This window comes from Lutra lutra, chromosome 7 (assembly GCF_902655055.1).
Source record: "Lutra lutra chromosome 7, mLutLut1.2, whole genome shotgun sequence".
NCBI lineage: Eukaryota > Metazoa > Chordata > Mammalia > Carnivora > Mustelidae > Lutra > Lutra lutra.
The window spans coordinates 92712855-92737003 of record NC_062284.1 but is presented as its reverse complement, the minus strand read 5'-3'; the positions used below and the strand labels follow the sequence as shown (position 1 = coordinate 92737003).

General features: G+C 37.2%; 1 long non-coding RNA gene across 1 annotated transcript in view; it reads left to right on the top strand.

Moving 5' to 3' along the window:
* Positions 1-24149, top strand: part of LOC125105112 (uncharacterized) — a 272805-nt gene that overhangs the window by 167726 nt on the left and 80930 nt on the right. Inside the window, exon 4 of the long non-coding RNA XR_007128811.1 lies at positions 6942-7039. This is a non-coding gene — a long non-coding RNA (uncharacterized LOC125105112). The remainder of the gene's footprint in view (positions 1-6941; positions 7040-24149) is intronic.

The following is a 24149-nucleotide window of genomic DNA, read 5'->3' as shown; positions in this document are numbered from 1 at the left end:
GTATTAGTTGGACTTTGATGATGGAAAAATATCTTCCTACTTCTCAATGTGTCCTAGAGTTCTCTTTGAAAGAAGAGACTATTATTCAAGTTGAAGAAAAGTTAGAACAAAGGTGTTTAAGAGGGAAGTAGGAAATGGGAAAAAGCTTCTGACACAAGTTAGTAATGAACCTGGAAAAGAGAAAGGTTAAAGAGAAAGATCCAGTTCTTGCTTTGCTTATTTATTCTGTCTAAAGAGTTGAGTGTTTCCTTGAGCAGTGGATTTAAATACAAGACAAGTTTGGAACAAAAAGGAGCAATAATGCTATGCATTTGCCAGATTGAGATGAATAACATAGGGTCCTTTTTAGATTGGAAATATCTTCCTGAACTAAATCAGATACACTATAAAGAAGGCAAGTCTACTTCTTTTTATGATTTTAAAAGAGCTTCATGGATGCTTTTAATAAGAGAGGGTCCTGGCTTTGAAGACCTGCTAAACTGATATTTTGAATGAAGTTGCTAAGGCTTAAAATGAACATTTTTCCAGTGAAAACTTTGATACATAACTCTTCTTATAAACTTTAGCACTGGGTTTGGAGACAGACCCATTTAAAACCACAGCTTAGCAACTTATTAACTTGAATATTTGACACAGCTTCCTTGAAGCTCAATTTATCTGTAAAATGGAATAAAAATAACTTGCTTTATTAAAGTTAAGTGAATATGTATAATGCATTTAGCAATTTTTATTATGATTCTATTTTCTCAAATTTCATCACAGAAAAGGCATTTTATAAAACACATATATTGTGGTATAAATTGTAAAAATTTAGTTTAATAACAGATTATTGTAGTGTACTTGAGTAATGGGTACTTCTAATACTTCTAATACAGTGCCATTATCAGATAAATCAGAGGAATCAAAACATATTTTGCCAAGTTTATCTAAAATATTCTCTCAAAACCAGGGCACAATCTGAAAATGAAGATGATAAATATTTCAGGTATCTTTTTTTCCTTTAATCTGTTAAAAGATTATATCCTAATGCTTTGGGAAAGTTAACAGTTTGCAAAATCCCTAGAAATCACACAGTTTTATTTTGTTTTGTATGTTAACTTGTTAGAATCTGTCTATACAATTCACTCATTTCTGTGTAGTAGAGAGGACATTACTGTCTTGGAGATAATATGGATGAAAGTATTTGAGAGCTCACTCACCTGGATTATTTTCATAGTCTCACTCTGACCAGTTTTCACTACACGTTAGTCCTTTTTAGAGTTTTCCATGCATGCTGCTTCCTTTGGGTTCATAAAGAGTAATTATAATCTTGTCCTTTCTATAATAATTTTCTGTAATTCTACCTATTTCCTAGGCTTCATGTTCTCTGTTTTCCATGGCACTGTTGTCCAGCAAAGCACAATTATTCACTTCTTCCCTGCATTCCCTACAATTTCCCGATTTTATGTGTAGGCACTCATTGTTTTTAACATCCGAGGAATTTTTTTTTTAAAGATTTTATTTATTTGACAGAGAGAGATCACAAGTGGGCAGAGAGGCAAGCAGAGAGAGAGAGAGAGAGAGAGAGAGAGGAGGAAGCAGGCTCCCCACAGAGCAGAGAACCCAATGTGGGACTCAATCCCAGAACCCTGAGATCATGACCTGAGCCGAAGGCAGAGCAGAGGCTTAACCCACTGAGCCACCCAGGTGTCCCCCGAGGAACTTTTTTTTGTTCCTATTTCTATATCCATCTTTAACATAAGCTCATATGGCATTTGTAAGGAGAATTGTCCTCCCCTTCTCCACTGCTGTTACCTTACCAGAGCAAGACTGTAAAGGAAAGGCTTTTGATGTTAATCTTTACATTAAATAGATCTAATGGTTTTAGAAAAAGGGGTGGTCAGTATGTTAATTAATAAAGTAAATTTTTAAAATAAGGATACAAACTATATTACTCATGGAAGTTAATATTTGTACTTGGGAATGTATATATGCTTAACTGAACAGAGAGTTTAAAGGAACTGGAATATGTCATCCTCACGTGGGTGGGAAAATAAAAAAGAATATACTAACCAGATGATTCATACTCTGATTCTCAGTTCTGCCATATCTTGATTTATAACCAGGGATCCAGGATTGGATAAAAGATGACATTTGCATTGATTAAATAGTCTTAGTTCACCAGAATTTAGATTTTAAATGGGAGGCATTTGATAACATTTGTTTAGTACATTACTGAAGATAGACCATAGGTGATTAAAAGAGGATGATAATGAAAAAAGTACTTACTTTATCAATCCATTCATCAGTCCATCCATCCATCTATCCATCTGCTATTTAGACATTTAGCCATCTGTCATACAAATTGTTTTCACCCAAAAAACAACACAGATTATAAGTCCATTTCTAATAAAGCAAAGGAAAAAAAATTCACAGTATAGAATAAAAGTTGCTGCTCTTTAAGCTTAACACTTTTTCTCAAGCTTCATAGGTTTTGTACATCTTTTCCTGCCCAACTTCTCTGTTTTATTTGGCTAATTCTTATTTCACAAAGGAAGAAGGTGTTTATGACTATAAAATGGTAGCACAAGGGATCCTTGTGATGGAACTGTTCTGTCTTAAATGTGGTGATCATATCAACATATAAATATGATAAAATTGCATAGGACTAAATATACTGGTACCCACAAATGGATATAAAACTTGTGATTTTCTGATTGGGTTTAATTAACTTCAGTTTTCTAGTTGTGTACTGTACCGTAGTTATGCAAAATGTTACCACTGGAGGAAATTGAGTGAAGGGTTAATAGGATCTTTCTGTATCGTTTCCTACAACTGCATGTGAACCTACAGTTGTTTCAAAAAAAAAAAAGCTTTCCCAGATGTCCATAAATGTCTGTATTATTTGTGTGACATTAGCAGTGACTGCTTATTAAAGAGATTGAGGTTTTTCACAGATACATGAATAAGTTATGGTCAATGATAGTGGATTATTGGTTAAGTTCCTTAATTAGTTCCTACAATTTATTGGATCCAGTGGCCAACCATTTATTCAAACACTTGGCATCAGAACAAAGATGATCTCCCATTTGCAAGATATTTTAAATATAGAATTCCATGAAAAACAGTAAAATAAATTCTTCTGGTTTGGTTCCAATATGACTGGCTATTACTTCTTATTCTCCTTTCCTTCACTCCCAATCTCTCTTGTTCTATACATATTGATTAGTCCAAAATATCATTCTTTTTCTCTCTTTTCTTTTTCATTTCTATTTTTAAGAACTGTGAAAGTTCTGACATTTTACCTTAATTTTATAGAAGCTAGCAGAAGACATTGAACTAAGTCAGAGACAGTGGATTTGACCTCTCATGGCACAATATGTAGCACCTTGGTTTCATGTTTCTATTACTTTCTTTTTTTTTTCCTTCAATGTGCATAGAAATAACAGAGAGTGATCTGGTTGGATGCTATGGCACAGATCCATCACATGTTCAGGAAACCCCTCAACTGATCTTTTAAGGGCTACTAGCAAACATGCTCAGCATTTTTGCTGGATGGAGCCATTATTTCTGGTACCCTGATTAGAAAGTAAATTTTACCTCTGCTCCAGGTAGATCTCTGTCTACCCATCTCTATCTTCCAAGGCAGTCTATGACATAAACATCCTTGAAAAAGATAATCATAAACAAAAACTGCAGAAATGTTTTGGAGAATTGTTTCCCAACACTTTTTCTGGTGATCTCATCTATTTCCATGGTTTTTCATGTCATCATTATATAAATGATTATTTATAACCCTAACGATAACCTGTCTCCTAAATGTAGACTAACTTCAAATAGGCCTGGTAGGTCTTTTAAGCACTGTAAACTTGATAATGTCAAAACAGAAATCTTGTATTTTCTCTCTGATACAAAACTTTTTCCTTCTCAATTAATGTCATCTATAGCCAATCATTTTCTCAGGTCCAAATGTACAAGTTATCCTGAGGCCTTGCTTGCTTCAATTCTCATATTCACAACACTAATAACTCTTATTGACCTTGATCCTAGATTTGAGTCCAAATCTATATTACAGAGATGATAACTACCACTACTACTACTATTACTTCATCTGTACTAGAAATGGCCATATAATATGTGAGTAGAAGTATTGTGTGTTAACTCGAGAAAAGCTATTTAAAGGAGCTGACCCACAGAATCAAGGCTTTTTTGTAGTTGTTTTTGTTTTCTCTTTTGTTCTCCTTCCTTTTTCCTGGAATACACAATAGGATGCCTGAAGTTCTAGAAATGTTAAGACACTTGCAATGCTAAAGACTGAAGGAAGCTCAAAACCTGATAACTCTATGTATCAGCCTGGGAAAAGGTAGAAAACTATGGACAGCCTGTCTGGAGTTGTCTTCATTCTTATAAGCACAAGGAATTGACCAATTTCAAATTGTTTACTCTTATATTGTAAGAAAATGGCCAGTGAGGATAAAACTTAGGAGGATGGATGTAGATCATGTAGATCATATAGAATCTAAACTTTAAAGGATCTAAGAAACCACTGTTTATCGATCGCTTTTTGGCCTGACACCAAAGAGTTCCCTTTATTTCACTCACAAGTTCTTCATCAGAAGGACACATATGCCTAATTTCTTCTTCCCTGTTGAGTCCCCTGTCTCTAAAACTAAGTGGATGAGTAAGGGGCTGTAAGGCCTAGTCTGTTTCAACACCAGAAATAAGTCTTTTTAAGAGCCAAGTACTTATTTTAATTGACCCAGCAAATGAAGATGATAAAGGAAAATTTTACTGAGTGCTCAAAACAGTGAGTCTACTTTAGGGACTGGATCCTGGCTTGAGGATATTATACCACAACTGCTCCTTTCAAATGCTACTTCCTCTGGGAAGCTTTTACAGATAAAAGACTGGGTCTCAATTCAGTGCACCTTCCTTATATTCTAATTAGAGCCAAGTACATGCCACTATTACAGCATTTATCTTCCTGCATTGTAATTAGGGTTTTAAATTGTGTCTCTGTCAGTACACGGGAAGTCTCTAAAGGCACCATGTGCATATAATATTTCTAGAGCTTGAGAGCTAGGACCAGGCTAGATATAATATGTTCAATAAATATTGACTGACTGACTGAATGAATGAATGATACAGGAAAAAAGGAATGGGTGAATTACTTTTCATTTTATAAGGACAGATAGAAGAGCACAGAGTACTTGCAGATTGCTTAAGGCTATACAGTGATGGACCACAGAAGTAAGACCTTGGTTATTATTGACTATTAAATCAGAAAGCCTATACACTTTATGAAACTCTGTGAAAGCTCTAGAGATGGAGTCATGTAATCTTGTCCCATAATCCTACCTTCCTACACTGTAAAATTAGTATATTTTATCTATATTAGAGAATTGTTATTGAAAGAAAATGATAGTTTTCAACATATTCTGATTTAAAGTGTATAATAAACACATATTTTGTTTTATCTTTTAATTTTAATTTTTAAAACATTTATATTTTGGGGGCGCCTGGGTGGCTCAGTCAGTTAAGCATCTGCCTTTGGCTCAAATCATGATCCCAAGGCCCTGGGATCGAGTCCCATGGGGAGCCTGCTTCTCCCTCTAACCCCCCCCCCACCATGTTCTCTCTCTCTCTGTCTCTCAAATAAATAAAATCTTTTAAAAATTAAAAAAAAAATTAAATTAAATTAACATTTATATTTTTAGAATTTACTTACCTTAAATACTCACTGCTTCTAGGTTATATGGAATTAAATAAACATTTGATAAAAGTTACTCCTGATCTATAGGCTTAAGAATAAATGCATTCTCAGATCTGTTCTTAATTGTCAAGGGAGTAGCAAATGTGATGAATGAGTTTTATACAGATTTGTTTTAGATAGTAGATGCTTTCTTCCTTTTCAAAAATTATGTCAAAAGTTAAAAACTATGTAAACCATCTTTCTATTTCATCTGATTTCCTCCTCTCTTAAGTATTATTATCATATTCAAAAGTCAGATGCATCAGGAATCTAGTGTTAGTATTACATTTTACTGTTTTGGGAGATAAGTATAGTTCAATTATTTGCTCACACATGGTGGGACTTAATTTTTTAAAACCCTAAGTTATCTATAGTAAAAGATACATTTTAGCAATGGAAATTGTAAGAATAAGAAAGAACGCTATGTTTCCAAATGCATTTTCAAAACTCTTTTGGTAAGCTTATCTTCTTAAGAGTGCTGTGGAACATGGGTAGTTCGGTAGATAGGTGGGAAGAAAAAAATGCAGAAAAAAGGCTGGAAATGGAAATGAAACTTTACTGATACACAGCAGGTTTCTTCTCATTAAAAACTTCAGCTTTTCTAAAAATCTGAGCCAAATGAAGTGAATTCAAAAATGTTATTTGGTAGGTTTGCTTTATTTGGTAAGAATAACAACCGAGAGCATTTTTCCTAACCTAAACTATGGAATGATCTGTTACTTTCTGTTGATACTTTATTTTTACTTAATGTTGGAAATAAGCATCATCTCATACTTTATGGGATATAATAAGAAATGTATATGCTGGATGTGAAAGGATAAAATACCATCATGTTCATTCAACATAATGTATCGAACATGTATTATGTGTATCACTTTATGATTCAGAAGTCTTTGGGGATATAAAGCTGTGAAATCACAATCCTCAGCTTCCAGAGCTTACATTAAATTAGAGGAGACAAGGAACTGTGGAGAAACAGCAAGAAAAAGCCATCAATAAAATGTAAAAATAGATTATTTTGTCTGAGAAATCTGTTGATTGATAAAGAAATATATAAATAGATAACAAATATTAAAATATACCTTAATAAATATTGTTCAGTTTGCATGTTGGTATAGGATATTACTGCTTTGAAATATTTTCCATATGTTATTTAAGTAACATAATAACCATGCCTGCTTGATTGGTATAGTTTGTTTCACTTTTGCAGATAAGGAAAATGAAGCTCACTAAAATAATGTTCACAAATTAAGAAAGACATAGATATCTCTTCTTTCCAAATATGGTATAATAGAACCATTTTCAACTGTAAATCATTGTTTTTTGTTTTGATATGCATGTTTAATTACATGTAGAGTAGTATGAAATGCAATACAGCAATGAAGTTAATAGCTTGGGCATCAGAATCAGATATAGCTGATACTTAGTTTGGTGTTGACACTTATCAGCTGTGTGACTTTAATTGAGTTCCTTTTTTGACCTTTTTTTTTAAACTTGGATAATGGGAGTAATACCAGTAATTGCCTCACAAGGTGGTGTATTGGTTCAGATACTTTCAACCACAAATAACAGATTTGTGGCTTAAATAACATAAACATTTTTTTAACTTAAGACTTTATTTTTTGAGAGGAGTTTGAAGTTCAAAACAAAATACCTTCAGGAAGGTATAGAGATTTCCCATATATATACCCTACCTCAACACATGCATACCCTCCCCCATTATCACTGTCTCTACCAGAGTAGTGTATTTGTTACTGCAGATGAACCTGTACTGACACATCATAATCATGCAAAGTCCATGACTGACATTAAAGTTTACTGTTGGTGCTGTACATTCTATGGATTTGGACAAATAATGGCATAATATTCATCATTATGGTATCACGGTATTTTCACTGTCCTATAACCACCTCTGTATTTTATTTATTTATCTGTCCCTTTCACCCATCCCCAGGCAAGCACTGATCCTTTTATGGCCTCCATATTTTGCATTTTCCAGAATAGATCATATAGTACGTAGCCTTTTCTTATTGATTTATTTCATTTAGTATTGAAAGTAAGCTTCCTCAATCTCCATGTATTTTCATGGCTTGGAACTTCTTCTTTTTTTTTTTTTTTTTTTTTTTAGTGCTAAGTAATATTCCATTGTCTGAATGTAGCTATTTATTCCTTTACTTACTGAAGGATGTCTTGATGGCTTCCAAGCTTTGCAATTATGAATAAATCTGCTAAAACCCCATCTGTCCAGGTCTTGGTGTGGATATGTTTTCACTACTTTCAGATAAATACCAAAGAGAATAATTGCTAGATTGTATGGTAAAGAGTATATGTAGGTTTTTTTTAATTATTTTTATTAACATATAATGTATTAACATATAATGTATTATTTGCCCCAGGGGTAGAAGTTTGTGAAATGTCAGGCTTACACACTTGACAGCACTCACCATATCACATACCCTCCTCAATGTCCATAACCCAACCAGCCTCTCCACACCCCCTTCCCTCCAGCACTCCTCAGTTTGTTTTGTAAGATTAAGAGTCTCTTATGGTTTGTCTCATTCCTGATCCCATCTTGTTTTACTTTTTTCTGTCCCAAACCCCCCACTTTGCCTCTCAAATTACTCATATCAGGGAGATCATATGATAATTGTCTTAGTCTGATTGAATTATTTCGCTCAGCATAATATCCTCTAGTACCATCCACATCATTGCAAATGGCAAGATTTCATTTCTATTGATGGCTGCATAGTATTCCATTGTATATATATACCACCTCTTCTTTATCCATTCATCTGTTGATGGACATCTAGGTTCTTTCCATAGTTTGGCTAATGGGGACATTGCGGCTATAAACATTCAGGTGCACATGCCCTTTCGGATCACTACGTTTGTATGTTTAGGGTAAATACCCAGTAGTGCAATTGCTGGGGCATAGGGTAGCTCTATTTTCAACTTTTTGAGGAACCTCTATGCTGTTTTCCAGAGTGGCTTCACCAGCTTGCATTCCCACCAATAGTGTAGGAGGGTTCCCCTTTCTCTGCATCCTCGCCAGCATTTGTCATTTCCTGACTTGTTAATTTTAGCCATTCTGACTGGCATAAGGTGGTATCTCATTGTGGTCTTGAATTGTATTTCTCTGATGCCGAGTGATGTGGAGCACTTTTTCATGTGTCTGTTGTCCATCTGGATATCTTCTTTGGAGAAATGTTTGTTCATATTCTATGCCCATTTCTTGATTGGATTCCTTTTTCTTTGAGTGTTGAGAGTGATAAGTTCTTTATAGATTTTGGAAACTAGCCTTTTATCTGATATGTCATTTGCAAATAACTTCTCCAATTCTGTCAGTTGTCTTTTGGTTTTGTTGACTGTTTACTTTGCTGTGCAAAGGCTTTTGATCTTGATGAAGTCCCAATAGTTTATTTAACCCTTGCTTCCCTTGCCTTTGGTGATGTTTCTAGGAAGGAATTGCTGGGCCGGAGGTTGAAGAGGTTGCTGCCTGTGTTCTCCTCAGGATTTTGATGGATTCCTGTCTCACATTGAGGTATTTCATCCATTTTGAGTCTATTTTTGTGTGTGATGTAAGGAAATGGTCCATTTTCAATTTTCTGCATGTGGCTGTACAGTTTTCCCAACACCATTTGTTGAAGATACTGTCTTTTTTCCATTGCATATTCTTTCCTGCTTTGTCAAAGATTAGTTGACCATAGCCTTAGAGATCTATTTCTGGGTTCTCTGTTCTGTTCCATCGATCTATGTGTCTCTTTTTATGCCAGTACCATACTGATTATAGCTGTGTAATAGAGCTTGAAGTCTAGAAGTGTGATACCACCAACCTTGGCTTTCTTCTTCAACATTCCTTTGGCTATTTGGGGTCTTTTCTGGTTCCATATAAATTTTAGGATTATTTGTTCCATTTATTTGAAAACAAATGATGATATTCTGATAGGGATTGCATTAAACCTGTGTATTGCTTTAGGTACTATAGACATTTTCACAATATTTGTTCTTCCAATCCATGAGCATGGACCGTTTTTCCATTTCTTTGTGACTTTGTTAATTTCTTTCATGAGTACTTTATAGTTTTCTGAGTATAGATTATTTACCGCTTTGTTTAGGTTTATTCCTGGGTATCTTATGGTTTTGAGTGCAATTATAAGTGGAATTGATTCCTTAATTTCTCTTTCTTCTGTCCTGTTGGTGTATAGAAATGCAACTGATTTCTGTGCATTGATTTTATATCTTGACAGTTTACTGAATTCCTGTATGAGTTCTAGCACTTTTTGGGTGGAATCTTTTGGGTTTTCCACATAAAGTATCATATCACTTGCAAAGAGTCATAGTTTGACTTCTTCTATTCCAATTTGGATGCCTTTAATTTCTTTTGGTTGTCTGATCGCTGAGGCTAGGACTTCTAGTACTATATTGAATAGCAGTGGTAATAGTGGACATCTCTGCCATGTTCATGACCTTAGGGAAAAGCTCTCAGTTTTTCCCCATTGTGAATGAGGTGTGGGTTTTTCATAGATGGCTTTGATGATATTGAGGTACGTACCCTCTATCCCTACACTGCAAAGAGTTTTGATCTAGAAAGGATGCTGTACTTTGTCAAATGTTTTTTCAGCATCTATTGAGAGTATCATATGGGTCTTTCTTTTTTTAATGTATTATATTATATTGATTGAATTGTCGATGTAGTACCAACTGTGCATTCCAGAAATAAACCCACTTTGTCATGGTGGATAATCCATTTAATGTACTGTTGGATCCTATTGGCTAGTATTTTGGTGAGAATTTTCACATCTGTATTCATCAAGGATATTGGTCTATAATTCTCCTTTTTGGAGGGGTCTTTGGTTTTGGGATCAAGGAAAAGCTGGCCTCTTAAAATGAGGTTGGAAATTTTCCTTCCATTTCTATTTTTTGGAACAGTTTCAGGAGAATAAGAATTAATTCTTCTAGCGCTCAGGGGGAGGAGTCAAGATGGCGGAGAAGTAGCAGGCTGAGACTACTTCAGGTAGCGGGAGATCAGCTAGATAGCTTATCTAAAGATTACAAACACCTACAAATCCAATGGGAGATCAAAGAGAAGAAGAACAGCAACTCTAGAAACAGAAAATCAACCACTTTCTGCAAGGTAGGACTGGCGGAGAAGTGAATCCAAAGCGACGGGAAGATAGACCGCGGGGGGAGGGGCCGGCTCCCGGCGAGTGGCGGAGCAATGGAGCACAAAATCGGGACTTTTAAAAGTCTGTTCCGCTGAGGGACATCGCTCCAGAGGCTTAACTGGGGTGAAGCCCACGCAGGGTCAGTGTGGCCTCAGGTCCCGCAGGGTCACAGAAGGATCGGGGGTGTCTGAGTGTCGCAGAGCTCACAGGTATTAGAACGGGGAAGCCGGCTACAGAGACAGAGCCGAGGAGTGACTCTCAGCTCGGGGTTACCTTGAACCGGTCGCAGGCTTGGTCAGCTCGGAGCACGGCTGGAGGCCAGGGTGGCGAGTGTCATTGGGCGCTGTTCTCTGGGGGCGCGCTGAGGAGTGGGGCCCCGAGCTCTCGGCTCCTCCGGTCCAGAGACTGGGAGGCCGACATCTTCACTCCCGTCCTCCGGAACTCTACGGAAAGCGCTCAGGGAACAAAAGCTCCCGAAAGCAAACCCGAGCAGATTAATCAGCCCGGCCCCGGGTAAGGGCGGTGCAACTCCGCCTGGGGCAAAGACGCTTGAGAATCACTACAACAGGCCCCTCCCACAGAAGAGCAACAAGAAACCCAACCAGGACCAAGTTCACCTACCAAGGAGTGTAGTTTCAATACCAAGGAGAGCGGCGGAATTCCAGAGGAGGAGAAAGCAAAGCACGGAACTCATGGCTTTCTCCCCATGATTCTTTAGCCTTGCAGTTAAATTAATTTTTTTTCTTTTCTTTTTCAATTTTTTTTCTTCTTCTGCTAAATTTTTTTAACTTTTACCCTTTTCTTTTTTAACATTTTTAACAAGTTTATCTAATATATATATATATATATTTTTTTTTTCCTTTTTATACTTTTTTGTTATTGGTTTTCTTTTTTTAATTTTTTTTTCTTTCTTTCTGATCCTCTTTTTATCCCCTTTCTCCCCTCCCATGATTTGGGATCTCTTCTGATTTGGCTAAAGCATATTTTCCTGGGGTTGTTGCCACCCTTTTAGTATTTTACTTGCTCCTTCATATACTCTTATCTGGACAAAATGACAAGGCGGAAAAATCACCACAAAAAAAAAGAACAAGAGGCAGTACCAAAGGCTAGGGACCTAATCAATACAGACATTGGTAATATGTCAGATCCAGAGTTCAGAATGACGATTCTCAAGGTTCTAGCCGGGCTCGAAAAAGGCATGGAAGATATTAGAGAAACCCTCTCGGGAGACATAAAAGCCCTTTCTGGAGAAATAAAAGAACTAAAATCATACCAAGTTGAAATCAAAAAAGCTATTAATGAGGTGCAAAAAAAATGGAGGCTCTGACGGCTAGGATAAATGAGGCAGAAGAAAGAATTAGCGATATAGAAGACCAAATGACAGAGAATAAAGAAGCTGAGCAAAAGAGGGACAAACAGCTACTGGATCACGAGGGGAGAATTCGAGAGATAAGTGACACCATAAGATGAAACAACATTAGAATAATTGGGATTCCAGAAGGAGAGGAAACAGAGAGGGGAGCAGAAGGTATGTTGGAGAGAATTATTGGAGAGAATTTCCCCAATATGGCAAAGGGAACAAGCATCAAAACCCAGGAGGTTCAGAGAACCCCCCTCAAAATCAATAAGAATAGGTCCACACCCCGTCACCTAATAGTAAAATTGACAAGTCTTAGTGACAAAGAGAAGATCCTGACAAAGAGAAGAAAGCAGCCCGGGAAAAGAAGTCTGTAACGTACAATGGTAAAAATATTAGATTGGCAGCAGACTTATCCACAGAGACCTGGCAGGCCAGAAAGAGCTGGCATGATATATTCAGCGTACTAAACGAGAAAAACATGCAGCCAAGAATACTATATCCAGCTAGGCTATCATTGAGACTAGAAGGAGAGATTAAAAGCTTCCAGGACAAACAAAAACTGAAAGAATTTGCAAATACCAAACCAGCTCTACAGGAAATATTGAAAGGGGTCCTCTAAGCAAAGAGAGACCCTAAAAGTAGTAGATCAGAAAGAAACAGAGACAATATATAATAACAGTCACCTTACAGGCAATACAATGGCACTAAATTCATATCTCTCAATACTTACCCTGAATGTGAATGGGCTAAATGCCCCAATCAAAAGACACAGGGTATCAGAATGGATAAAAAACAAAACCCATCTATATGTTGCCTACAAGAAACTCATCTTAAACCTGAAGACACCTCCAGGTTTAAAGTGAGGGGGTGGAAAAGAATTTACCATGCTAATGGACATCAGAAGAAAGCAGGAGTGGCAATCCTTATATCAGTTCACTTAGATTTTAAGCCAAAGACTACAATAAGAGATGAGGAAGGACACTATATCATACTCAAAGGAACTATCAAACAAGAGGATCTAAAAATTTTAAATATCTATGCCCCTAACGTGGGAGCAGCCAACTATATAAACCAATTAATAACAAAATCAAAGAAACATACCAACAATAATACAATAATAGTAGGGGACATTAACACTCCCCTCACTGAAATGGACAGTTCATCCAAGCAAAATATCAACAAGGAAATAAAGGCCTTAAATGACACACTGGACCAGATGGACATCACAGATATATTCAGAACATTTCATCCCAAAGCAACAGAATACACATTCTTCTCTAGTGCACATGGAACATTCTCCAGAATAGATCACATTCTTGGTCCTAACTCAGGTCTCAACCGTTATCAAAAGATTGGGATCATTCCCTGCATATTTTCAGACCACAATGCTCTAAGCTAGAACTCAATCACAAGAGGAAATTTGGAAAAAAACCAAATACATGGAAACTAAACAGCATCCTTCTAAAGAATGAATGGGTTAACCAGGAAATTAAAGAAGAATTGAAAAAATTCATGGAAACAAATGATAATGAAAACACAACGGTTCAGAATCTGTGGGACACAACAAAGGCAGTCCTGAGAGGAAAATACATAGCGGTACAAGCCTTTCTCAAGAAACAAGAAAGGTCTCAGGTACACAACCTAACCCTACACCTAAAGGAGCTGGAGAAAGAACGAGAAATTAAGCCTAAACCCAGCAGGAGAAGAGAAATCATAAAGATCAGAGCAGAAATCAATGAAATAGAAACCAAAAAAACAATAGAACAAATCAACGAAACTAGGAGCTGGTTCTTTGAACGAATTAATGAGATTGATAAACCCCTGGCCAGACTTATCAAAAAGAAAAGAGAGAGGACCCAAATAAATAAAATCATGAATGAAAGAGGAGAGATCACAACGAACACCAAAGAAATACAGACAATTATAAGAACATACTATGAGCAACTCTACGCCAACAAATTTGACAATCTGGAAGAAATGGATGCATTCCTAGAGACATATAAACTACCACAACTGAACCAGGAAGAAATGGAAAGCCTCAACAGACCCATAAGCAGTAAGGAGATTGAAACAGTCATCAAAAATCTCCAAACAAACAAAAGCCCAGGGCCAGATGGCTTCCCAGGGGAATTCTACCAAACATTTAAAGAAGAACTAATTTCTATTCTCCTGAAACTGTTCCAAAAAATAGAAATGCAAGGAAAACTTCCAAACTCATTTTATGAGGCCAGCATCACCTTGAACCCAAAACCAGACAAGGATCCCATCAAAAAAGAGAACTACAGACCAATATCCTTGATGAACACAGTTGCAAAAATTCTCGCCAAAATACTAGCCAATAGGATTCAACAGTACATTAAAAGGATTATTCACCACGAGCAAGTGGGATTTATTCCAGGGCTGCAAGGTTGGTTCAACATCCACAAATCAATCAATGTGATACAACACATTAATAAAAGAAAGAACAAGAACCATATGATACTCTCCATAGATGCTGAAAAAGCATTTGACAAAGTACAGCATCCCTTCCTGATCAAAACTCTTCAAAGTCTAGGGATAGAGGGCACATACCTCAATATTATCAAAGCCATCTATGAAAAACCCACCGTAAATACCATTCTCAATGGAGAAAAACTGAAAGCTTTTCCGCTAAGGTCAGGAACACGGCAGGGATGTCCGTTATCACCACTGCTATTCAACATAGTACTAGAAGTCCTAGCCTCAGCAATCAGACAACAAAAGGAAATTAAAGGCATCCAAATCGGCAAAGAAGAAGTCAAACTATCACTCTTCACAGATGAGTTGATACTATATGTGGAAAACCCAAAAGACTCCACTCCAAAAGTGCTAGAACTTGTACAGGAATTCAGTAAAGTGTCAGGATATAAAATCAATGCACAGAAATCAATTGCATTTCTCTACACCAACAACAAGACAGAAGAAAGAGAAATTAAGGAGTCCATCCCATTTAAAATTGCACCCAAAACTATAAGATACCTAGGAATAAACCTAACCAAAGAGACTAAGAATCTATACACAGAAAACTATAAAGTACTCATGAAAGAAATTGAGGAAGACACAAAGAAATGGAAAAATGTTCCATGCTCCTGGATTAGAAGAATAAATATTGTGAAAATGTCTATGCTACCTAAAGCAATCTACACATTTAATGCAATTCCTATCAAAGTACCATCCATTTTTTTCAAAGAAATGGAACAAATAATCCTAAAATTTATATGGAACCAGAAAAGACCTCGAATAGCCAAAGGAATATTGAAAAAGAAAGCCAAAGTTGGTGGCATCACAATTCCGGACTTCAAGCTCTATTACAAAGCTGTCATCATCAAGACAGCATGGTACTGGCACAAAAACAGACACATAGATCAATGGAACAGAATAGAGAGCCCAGAAATAGACCCTCAACTCTATGGTCAACTTATCTTCGACAAAGCAGGAAAGAATGTCCAATGGAAAAAAGACAGCCTCTTCAATAAATGGTGTTGGGAAAATTGGACAGCCACATGCAGAAAAATGCAATTGGATCATTACCTTACACCACACACAAAAATAGACTCAAAATGGATGAAGGATCTCAATGTGAGAAAGGAATCCATCAAAATCCTTGAGGAGAACACAGGCAACAACCTCTTTGACCTCAGCCACAGCAACATCTTCCTAGGAACATCGCCAAAAGCAAGGGAAGCAAGGGCAAAAATGACCTATTGGGATTTTATCAAGATCAAAATCTTTTGCACAGCAAAGGAAACAGTGAACAAAACCAAAAGACAACTGACAGAATGGGAGAAGATATTTGCAAATGACATATCAGATAAAGGGCTAGTGTCCAAAATCTATAAAGAACTTAGCAAACTCAACACCCAAAGAACAAATAATCCAATCAAGAAATGGGCAGAAGACATGAGCAGACATTTCTGCAAAGAAGACATCCAGATGGCCAACAGACACATGAAAAAGTGCTCCACATCACTCGGCATCAGGGAAATACAAATCAAAACCACAATGAGATATCACCTCACACCAGTCAGAATGGCTAAAATGAACAAGTCAGGAAATGACAGATGCTGGCGAGGATGCGGAGAAAGGGGAACCCTCCTACACTGTTGGTGGGAATGCAAGCTGGTGCAACCACTCTGGAAAACAGCATGGAGGTTCCTCAAAATGTTGAAAATAGAACTACCCTATGACCCAGCAATTGCACTGCTGGGTATTTACCCTAAAGATACAAACGTAGTGATCCGAAGGGGCACGTGCACCCAAATGTTTATAGCAGCAATGTCTACAATAGCCAAACTATGGAAAGAACCTAGATGTCCATCAACAGACGAATGGATAAAGAAGAAGTGGTATATATACACAATGGAATACTATGCAGCCATCAAAAGAAATGGAAATCTTGCCATTTGCGACGACGTGGATGGAACTAGAGGGTATCATGCTTAGCGAAATAAATCAATCGGAGAAAGACAACTATCATATGATCTCCCTGATATGAGGGAGAGGAGATGCAACATGGGGGGTTAAGGGGGTATGAGAAGAGTAAATGAAACAAGATGGAATTGGGAGGGAGGCAAACCATAAGTGACTCTTAATCTCACAAAACAAACTGAGGGTTGATGAGGGGAGGGGGGTTGGGAGGGGGGTGGGATTATGGACACTGGGGAGGGTATGTGCTATGGTGAGTGCTGTGAAGTGTGTAAACCTGGTGATTCACCGACCTGTACCCCTGGGGATAAAAATATATGTTTATAAAAAATAAAATTAATAATAAAAAAAAAAGAATTATTTCTTCTTTAAATTCTTGGTAGAATTCCCCTGGGAAGCTGTCTGTCCCTGAGCTCTTGTTTGTTGGAAGATTTTTTTTTTTAAAGATTTTACTTATTCATTTGACAGAGAGAGAGAGAAATCACAAGGAGACAGAGAGGCAGGCAGGAGAGAGGGGGAAGCAGACTCCCCACCAAGCAGAGAGCCCAATGTGGGGCTCAATCCCAAGACCCTGAGATCATGACCTGAGCCGAAGGCAGAGGCTCAACCCACTGAGCCACCCAGGTGCCCCTGTTGGAAGATTTTGATGACTGCTTCAATCTCCTTACTGGTTATGGGTCTGTTCAGGTTATCTATTTCTTCCTGGTTTAGCTCTGGTAGCTCATACATTTTTAGGAATGCATCCATTTCTTACAGATTGTCAAATTTGCTAGCGTACAGTTGCTCATAATATGTTCTTACAATTGTTTGTATTTCTTTGGAGTTAGTTGTGATCTCTCCTCTTTCATTCATTATTTTATTAATTTGGGTTCTTTCTCTTTTCTTTTGGATAAGTCTGGCCAGGGGTTTATCAATCTTATTAATTCTTTCAAAGAACCAGCTCCTAGTTTTCATTGATTTGTTCTACTGTTTTTGTTGTTATTGTTATTGTTTGTTTCTATTTCATTAATTTCTGCTCTGATCTTTATGATTTCTCTTCTCCTGCTGGGTTTAGGCTTTCTTTGCTATTCTTTCTCCAGCTCCTTTAGGTGTAGGGTTAGTTTATGTACTTGAGACCTTTCTTGTTCTTGAGAAAGGCTTGTATTGCTATATACTGTCCTCTCAGAAATGCCTTTGCTCTGTCTCAAAGTTTTGAACAGTGTGTTTTCATTTTCATTTGTTTCCATGAATTTTTTCAATTCTTCTTTAATTTCCTGGTTGACTAATTCATTCTTTAGTAGGATGCTCTTTAGCTTCCATGTGTTTGAGTGCTTTCCAACTTTCCTCTTGTGATTGAGTTCTAGCTTCAGAGCATTGTGGTCTGAAAATATGCAGGGAATGATCCCAATCTTTTGGTACCAGTTAAGACCTGATTTGTGACCCAGGATGTAATCTGTTCTGGAGAATGTTCCATGGGCAGTAGAGAAGAATTTATATTCTGTTGCTTTGGGATGGAATGTTCTGAATATAGCTGTGATGTCCATCTTGTCCAGTGTGTCATTTAAAGTCTTTATTTCCTTGTTGATCTTTTGCTTGGATGATCTGTCCATTTTAGTGAGAGGGTTGTTAAAGTCCCCTATTATTGTATTATTGTCAATGTATTTTTTTGAGTTTGTTATTAATTGGTTTCTATAGTTGGCTGCTCCCATGTTAGAGGTATAAATATTTAAAATTGTTAGATCTTCTTTGACAGACCCTTTGAATATGATATAGTGTCCTTCCTCATCTCTATTGTAGTCTTTGGCTTAAAATCTGATTTATCTGATATAAGGATTGCCACCCCAGCTTTCTTTTTATGTCCATTAGTGTGATAAATTGTTTTCCACCTTCTCACTTTAAATCTGGAGGTGTCTTGGGGTCTAAAATGAGTTTCTTGTAGACAGCATATTGATGGGTTTTGTTTTTTATCCATTCTGATACTCTGTGTCTCTTGATTGGGGTATTTAGCCCACTTACATTCAGGGTAAGTATTGAAATATATCAATTTAATGTCATTGTATTGTCTTTAAGGTGATTGTTACTGTTTATTGTCTCTGTTCCTTTCTGGTCTACTACTTTAAGGCTCTCTCTTTGCTTAGAGGACCCCTTTCAATATTTCCTGTAGGACTGGTTTGGTGTTTGCAAATTCTTTTAATTTTAGTTTGTACTGGAAGCTTTTTATCTGTCCTATTTTCAGTGATAGCCTACCTGCCTATGGTATTCTTGGCCGCATGTTTTTCTCATTTAGTGCTCTGAATATATCATGCTAGTTCTTTTTGGCCTGCCAGGTCTCTGTGGATCAGTCTGCTGCCAATCTAATATTTCTACCATTGTATATTACAGACTTCTTGTCCCAAGCTGCTTTGAGGATTTTCTCTTTGTCACTAAGACTTGTAAATTTTACTATTAGATGATGGGGTGTGGACCTATTTTAATTGATTTTGTGGGAGGTTCTCTGTGCCTTCTCAATTTTGATGCTTTGTCCCTTTGGCATATTAGGGAAATTCTCTACTATATTTCACTCCAATATACCTTCTGCTCCCCTCTTTTTTCTACTTCTTCTGGGATCCCAATTATTCTAATGTTGTTTTGTCTTATGGTATCACGTATCTCTCGAATTCTCCCCTCGTGGTCCAGTAGTTGTTTGTCTCTCTGTTGCTCAGCTTCTTTATTCTCCATCATTTATTTTTTTATATCACTAATTCTCTCTTCTGCCTCATTTATCCTATCAGTAAGAGCCTCCATTTTTAATTGTGCCTTATTAATAGCTTTTTTAAATTTCAACTCAGCTAGATTTTAGTTCTTTTATTTCTCCATAAATTGATTATATTTCTCCAGAAAGATTTCTCTAATATCTTCCATGCCTTTTTCAAGCCCAGCTGGCACCTTGAGAATCGTTCTGAACTCTAGTTATGACATATTATCAATGTCCATATTGATTAGGTCCTTAGCTGTCAGTACTGTCTCTTGTTCTTTTTTTTTTTTATGGTAAGTTTTTCTTTTTTTTTTTTTAAAGATTTTTTATTTTATTTATTTGACAGAGAGAGTTCACAAGCAGGCAGAGAGGCAGGCAGAGAGAGAGGAGGAAGCAGGCTCCCTTCTGAGCAGAGAGCCCAATGCGGGGCTCGATCCCAGGACCCTGAGATCATGACCTGAGCCGAAGGGAGCGGCTTAACCCACTGAGCCACCCAGGCGCCCCCGATGGTAAGTTTTTCTGCCTTGTAATTTTATTCAGATAACAATATATGAATGATAGGGGTACCTGGGTGGCTCAGTGGGTTAAAGCCTCTGCCTTCAGCTCAGGTCATGATCTTGGCATCCTGGGATTGAGCTCCACGTTGGGCTCTCTGCTCAGTGGGGAGCCTGCTTCCTCCTCTCTCTCTCTCTCTGTGTACCTCTCTGCCTACTTGTGATCTCCATCAAATAAATAATAAAATAAATTTTTTAAAAATCTTAAAAATAACATATTAATGAGAGAATAAAATACTGAAAGGGTGGCATAAGACCCCAGAAAAATGTATGCTAACCATATCAGAAGAGATGTAAAACTGGGGAGAAGAAAGGAGGAAAAAAGAAATTAAAATTAAAAAAATATAAAATTATTAAAAAAATAAAAAATATATGATATATATATTAGATTTTTGAATAGAACAGAGCCACCCACTTAATTTGGGGTGTTTTGTGTATATACAAAAATAATGGTGAACATGACAAAGGGATGCATTATGAGTAAAGATGAAAATTTTAAAAAAACTTGTAGAAAGGTAATTGATAAGTTGGTTGGAAAAAGAAAAAAAAAAGGAGGGTTGTTCTCAGGCTGGAGACTAGAACAAAGCCATGTGCTAGATTAATGTATTTTTGATCTATTAGAAGAAATTATATCCCAAAATTTTTTAGGGAAAAAAAAACCCTATATGTATACAAAAAATAAGGTTAAATACAATGAAGGATCAAATATGACTATATTAATGAAGGTTCAAAAAGTTTTTTTTTTTTAGAAAGGTATTGTTGAGACAAGCTAGTTAAAAAACACCAAAAGAGGAGAGAGGAAAAGTTAAAAAATAGAATAAGAAAAAAATAAGATTAAAAAAATTTAACTTTGTAATACTAAAGGATCATAGGGAAAAAGCCATGAATTCTTATTTATTTATTTATTTGACAGAAATTACAAGTAGGCAGAGATGCAGGGAAAAGAGAGGTGGGGGGGGAAGTGGACTCCCTTCTGAACAGAGAGCCAGATGGGGGGCTTGATCCCAAGACTCTGGGATCATGACCTGAGCTGAAGGAAGAGGCTTAACCCATTGAGCCACCCAGGTGCCCCCAAAAGCCATGAATTCTATGTGTTGCTTTTCCCTAGCTCTGGAATTCCACTGTTCTTCTTGTTAGATGAGCTTGGTCTTGGCTGGATATTCTTGCTGATCTTCTAGGGGAGGATCCTGTTGCAGTGATTCTCAAATGTCTTTGCCCAAGCGGAGTTGCACCCCCCCTTGCCTGGGACCTGTTTAAGTAATCTGCTTGGGTTCACTCTTGCAGCTTTTGTTCCCTGAAAGCTTTCAGTAGAGCTTTGGAGGATGGGAATGAAAATGGCGGCTTCCCAATCCCCAGCCCAGAGGAGCTAAGAGCTCAGGGCCCCATTCCTCAGTGTGCCCTCAGATATTAGCAGTCAATCACTCCTGTCTCCCTGGTCTCCAGCTGCACTCCAAGCTCATCTGGCCTGTGACCAACCATTTCTGTCTCTGGTGCATGGCCCCATTTGGAGTCTCCAACCCAAGCAGATCTCTGCCACACTGCTCCTCCTGTTCTGGAAGGTGAGTCTTCCCAGATCTGCCCTTGTTCGGTCCCTGCTTGAAGAGCATTGGCCCGACTGTGCCTTGGATCATGGTTTAAGGTAACCCTGTCTGAAAGCTCACTCTTCAGCTCTGTCTCTGTAGTCAGCTTCCCCACTTTGATACCTGGCAGCTGTGCCACACTCAGACACCCCTGATCTTTCTGTGACCCCATGGAACCTGAGACTGTACTGTCCCTGAGAGGGTTCCACCCCCACTTAGCCGGAGTGATGTCCCTCAGTGGAGCAAACTTCTAAAAGTTCTGATTTTGTGCACCACTGCTTTGCTTCTTGCTGGGAGCCGACCCCTCCCCCAGTGTTCTATCTTTCCATTGCTTCAGATTCACTTCTCTGCACGTCCTGCCTTTCCAAAAGTTGTCAAATTTCTGTTCCAGAATTACTGCTCTTCTTCTCTTCTATCTCCTGTTGAGTTTGTAGTTGTTTGGAATGGTTTGATACCTATCTAGCTGAGCTCCTAGGATCTGATGTCATTTCAGTCTGCTACTCCTCTGCCATCTTGCCTCTCTTAAAGTATATTTAGTTTTATAAGAAACCACCAAACTGTCATCTGAAGTGACTCTACTGTTGTACATTCTCACTAGCAATGAATAAAACTCCACATTCTTGCCAGCATTTAGTGTTATCAGTGTTCTGGATTTGCACATTCTATTAGGTGTAGTGGTATCTTATTGTTTTAAGTTGCATTTCCCTGATGGCATGTGTATAGTATCTTATGGTTATGGCTGTCATTCATTTATCTTCTTTGATGAGTTGTGTCTGTTAAGCTCCATAGCCCACTTTTTATCTGGTTGTTTGCTTTCTTATTATTGTTTTAGGAATTCTTTGTTCATTTAGTGTTATAGTCCTTTATCAGATATGTCTTTTCCTTGTCTTCTCATTTTCCTGACATTGTTTTTTTGCAGAGCATAAATTTTAATGGTTTAGTTTATCCATTTTTTTTCATTTATTATGGCTTTACTATTGTTTCTAAAAAGTCATTGCCATATCCAAGGTCATGTAGGTATTTTTTTTTTTATGTTATCTTCTAGGAGATATTTATTGTTCTTCATGCAGTTTGAGGTAGGTTGGCTTCACATATGATTGTGTAGCTCAGCATTGTCACCAAATTTCCAGGGTTATTGTGATCAGGGTGTTTGTAACATCTTTCCTTCTGGTCTGATACTTGTGTGATGTTGGTTTCTTTCTGATCTGATGTTTGTATAAAGATATTTATATGTGTAAATATGCCCACTCAGAACCTTATAGAAAGATTGTCCTGCATATGTTCCATTTTCCCTTCCAGATGCCTTTTGTCCCTTCTCTAGTCATTCTGTGACACAGAGGAATAACAGAAATGGACTTCAGCCAACTCTGATTTCTGGTTTGTTTCAGCTAATGATACTAGAAGGTTGAAAGTAGAAAAGAGAGTGATGTTGGAATATTCTTTCCCCATAGTGTTTTCTTTGCCAGGTCATTGTGGGTTATTTATCTACCATATAAATTGTCCTCTCAACCCAACTATTCTTGCAAAGCAACTACTTACCATGCCAGTGACTTAGTATTTACATATACTGGACTCTATATGATCTATGCATGTATTATCTTAGAAGTTATTACATAAATAATTTCTAAAATTTTATACAATTAAGCAGATTCTTCTATCTTCTTATAAAATGTTCATAAATAGACACATGAAAGGAAAATTCTTGATGCCAATAAAAGCAGTAAAAGGCAACCTGTGATGTGAATTATAAGAAATATATATTCAGTCTTTGTCCTCATTCCTGCCACAGAGCTCCTAAAATCCTTGAAAGTTCCTAAGTTATGAGAGTAATAAAGGATTTTGTTGTTGTTGTTGTTGTAGTTGTTATATGAGTTAAGGTGAGTTTTGGAAAGACTTCAGGTATGGGGGCTGGTTGCCAGGGGAACAAATCATGTGGTGAGATGATTGACACATCCAGTCCCAGCCCCATGGGGGGTGAAGAATTAGAGAAGATTGAGTTCCATGAACAATAGTCAATGATTTAATCAGGTATGACTATGTTATGAAGCCTCCACAAAACCCCAAAATGATGGGGACTAGAGAGCTTCCACGTTTGCAAACTGGAACACATCTGTGTGCAGGGAGGGTGGCATACCTTAAACTCTACTGGGACAGGAGCTTCTGTGTTTTGGATCCTTATGGACCTTGTTCCACATCTCTTCATCTAGATGCTCATTTGAATCCTTTGCTAAGGATAAATAAAGTGGCAGTCTAGTAAGCAAATGTTGTCCTGAGTTCTGTGAGCCACTCTAGCAAATTAATTGACCCCTAGGAGATAGTGGGAACTTCTGATTTATAATCAGTTGATCAGAAGAACAGATTAACAAAATGGACTTGTGACTGGCATCTGATACCCAGTCAGTGTCTGCTAAGAATTTGAGAATTTCTTGGTGGTGTTAAAAAAACATATTGGACAATCTAATATAGAATCAGGAATAATTCATAACTAACCATAAGATAAATTAATATATATTGAAAAAAATCAATTTTAACTTCTGAAATTTGTACTTTATAATACAAAATAAACTCAACCAGAAAAATCCCAAATGTGCTTTGCTCCTTTT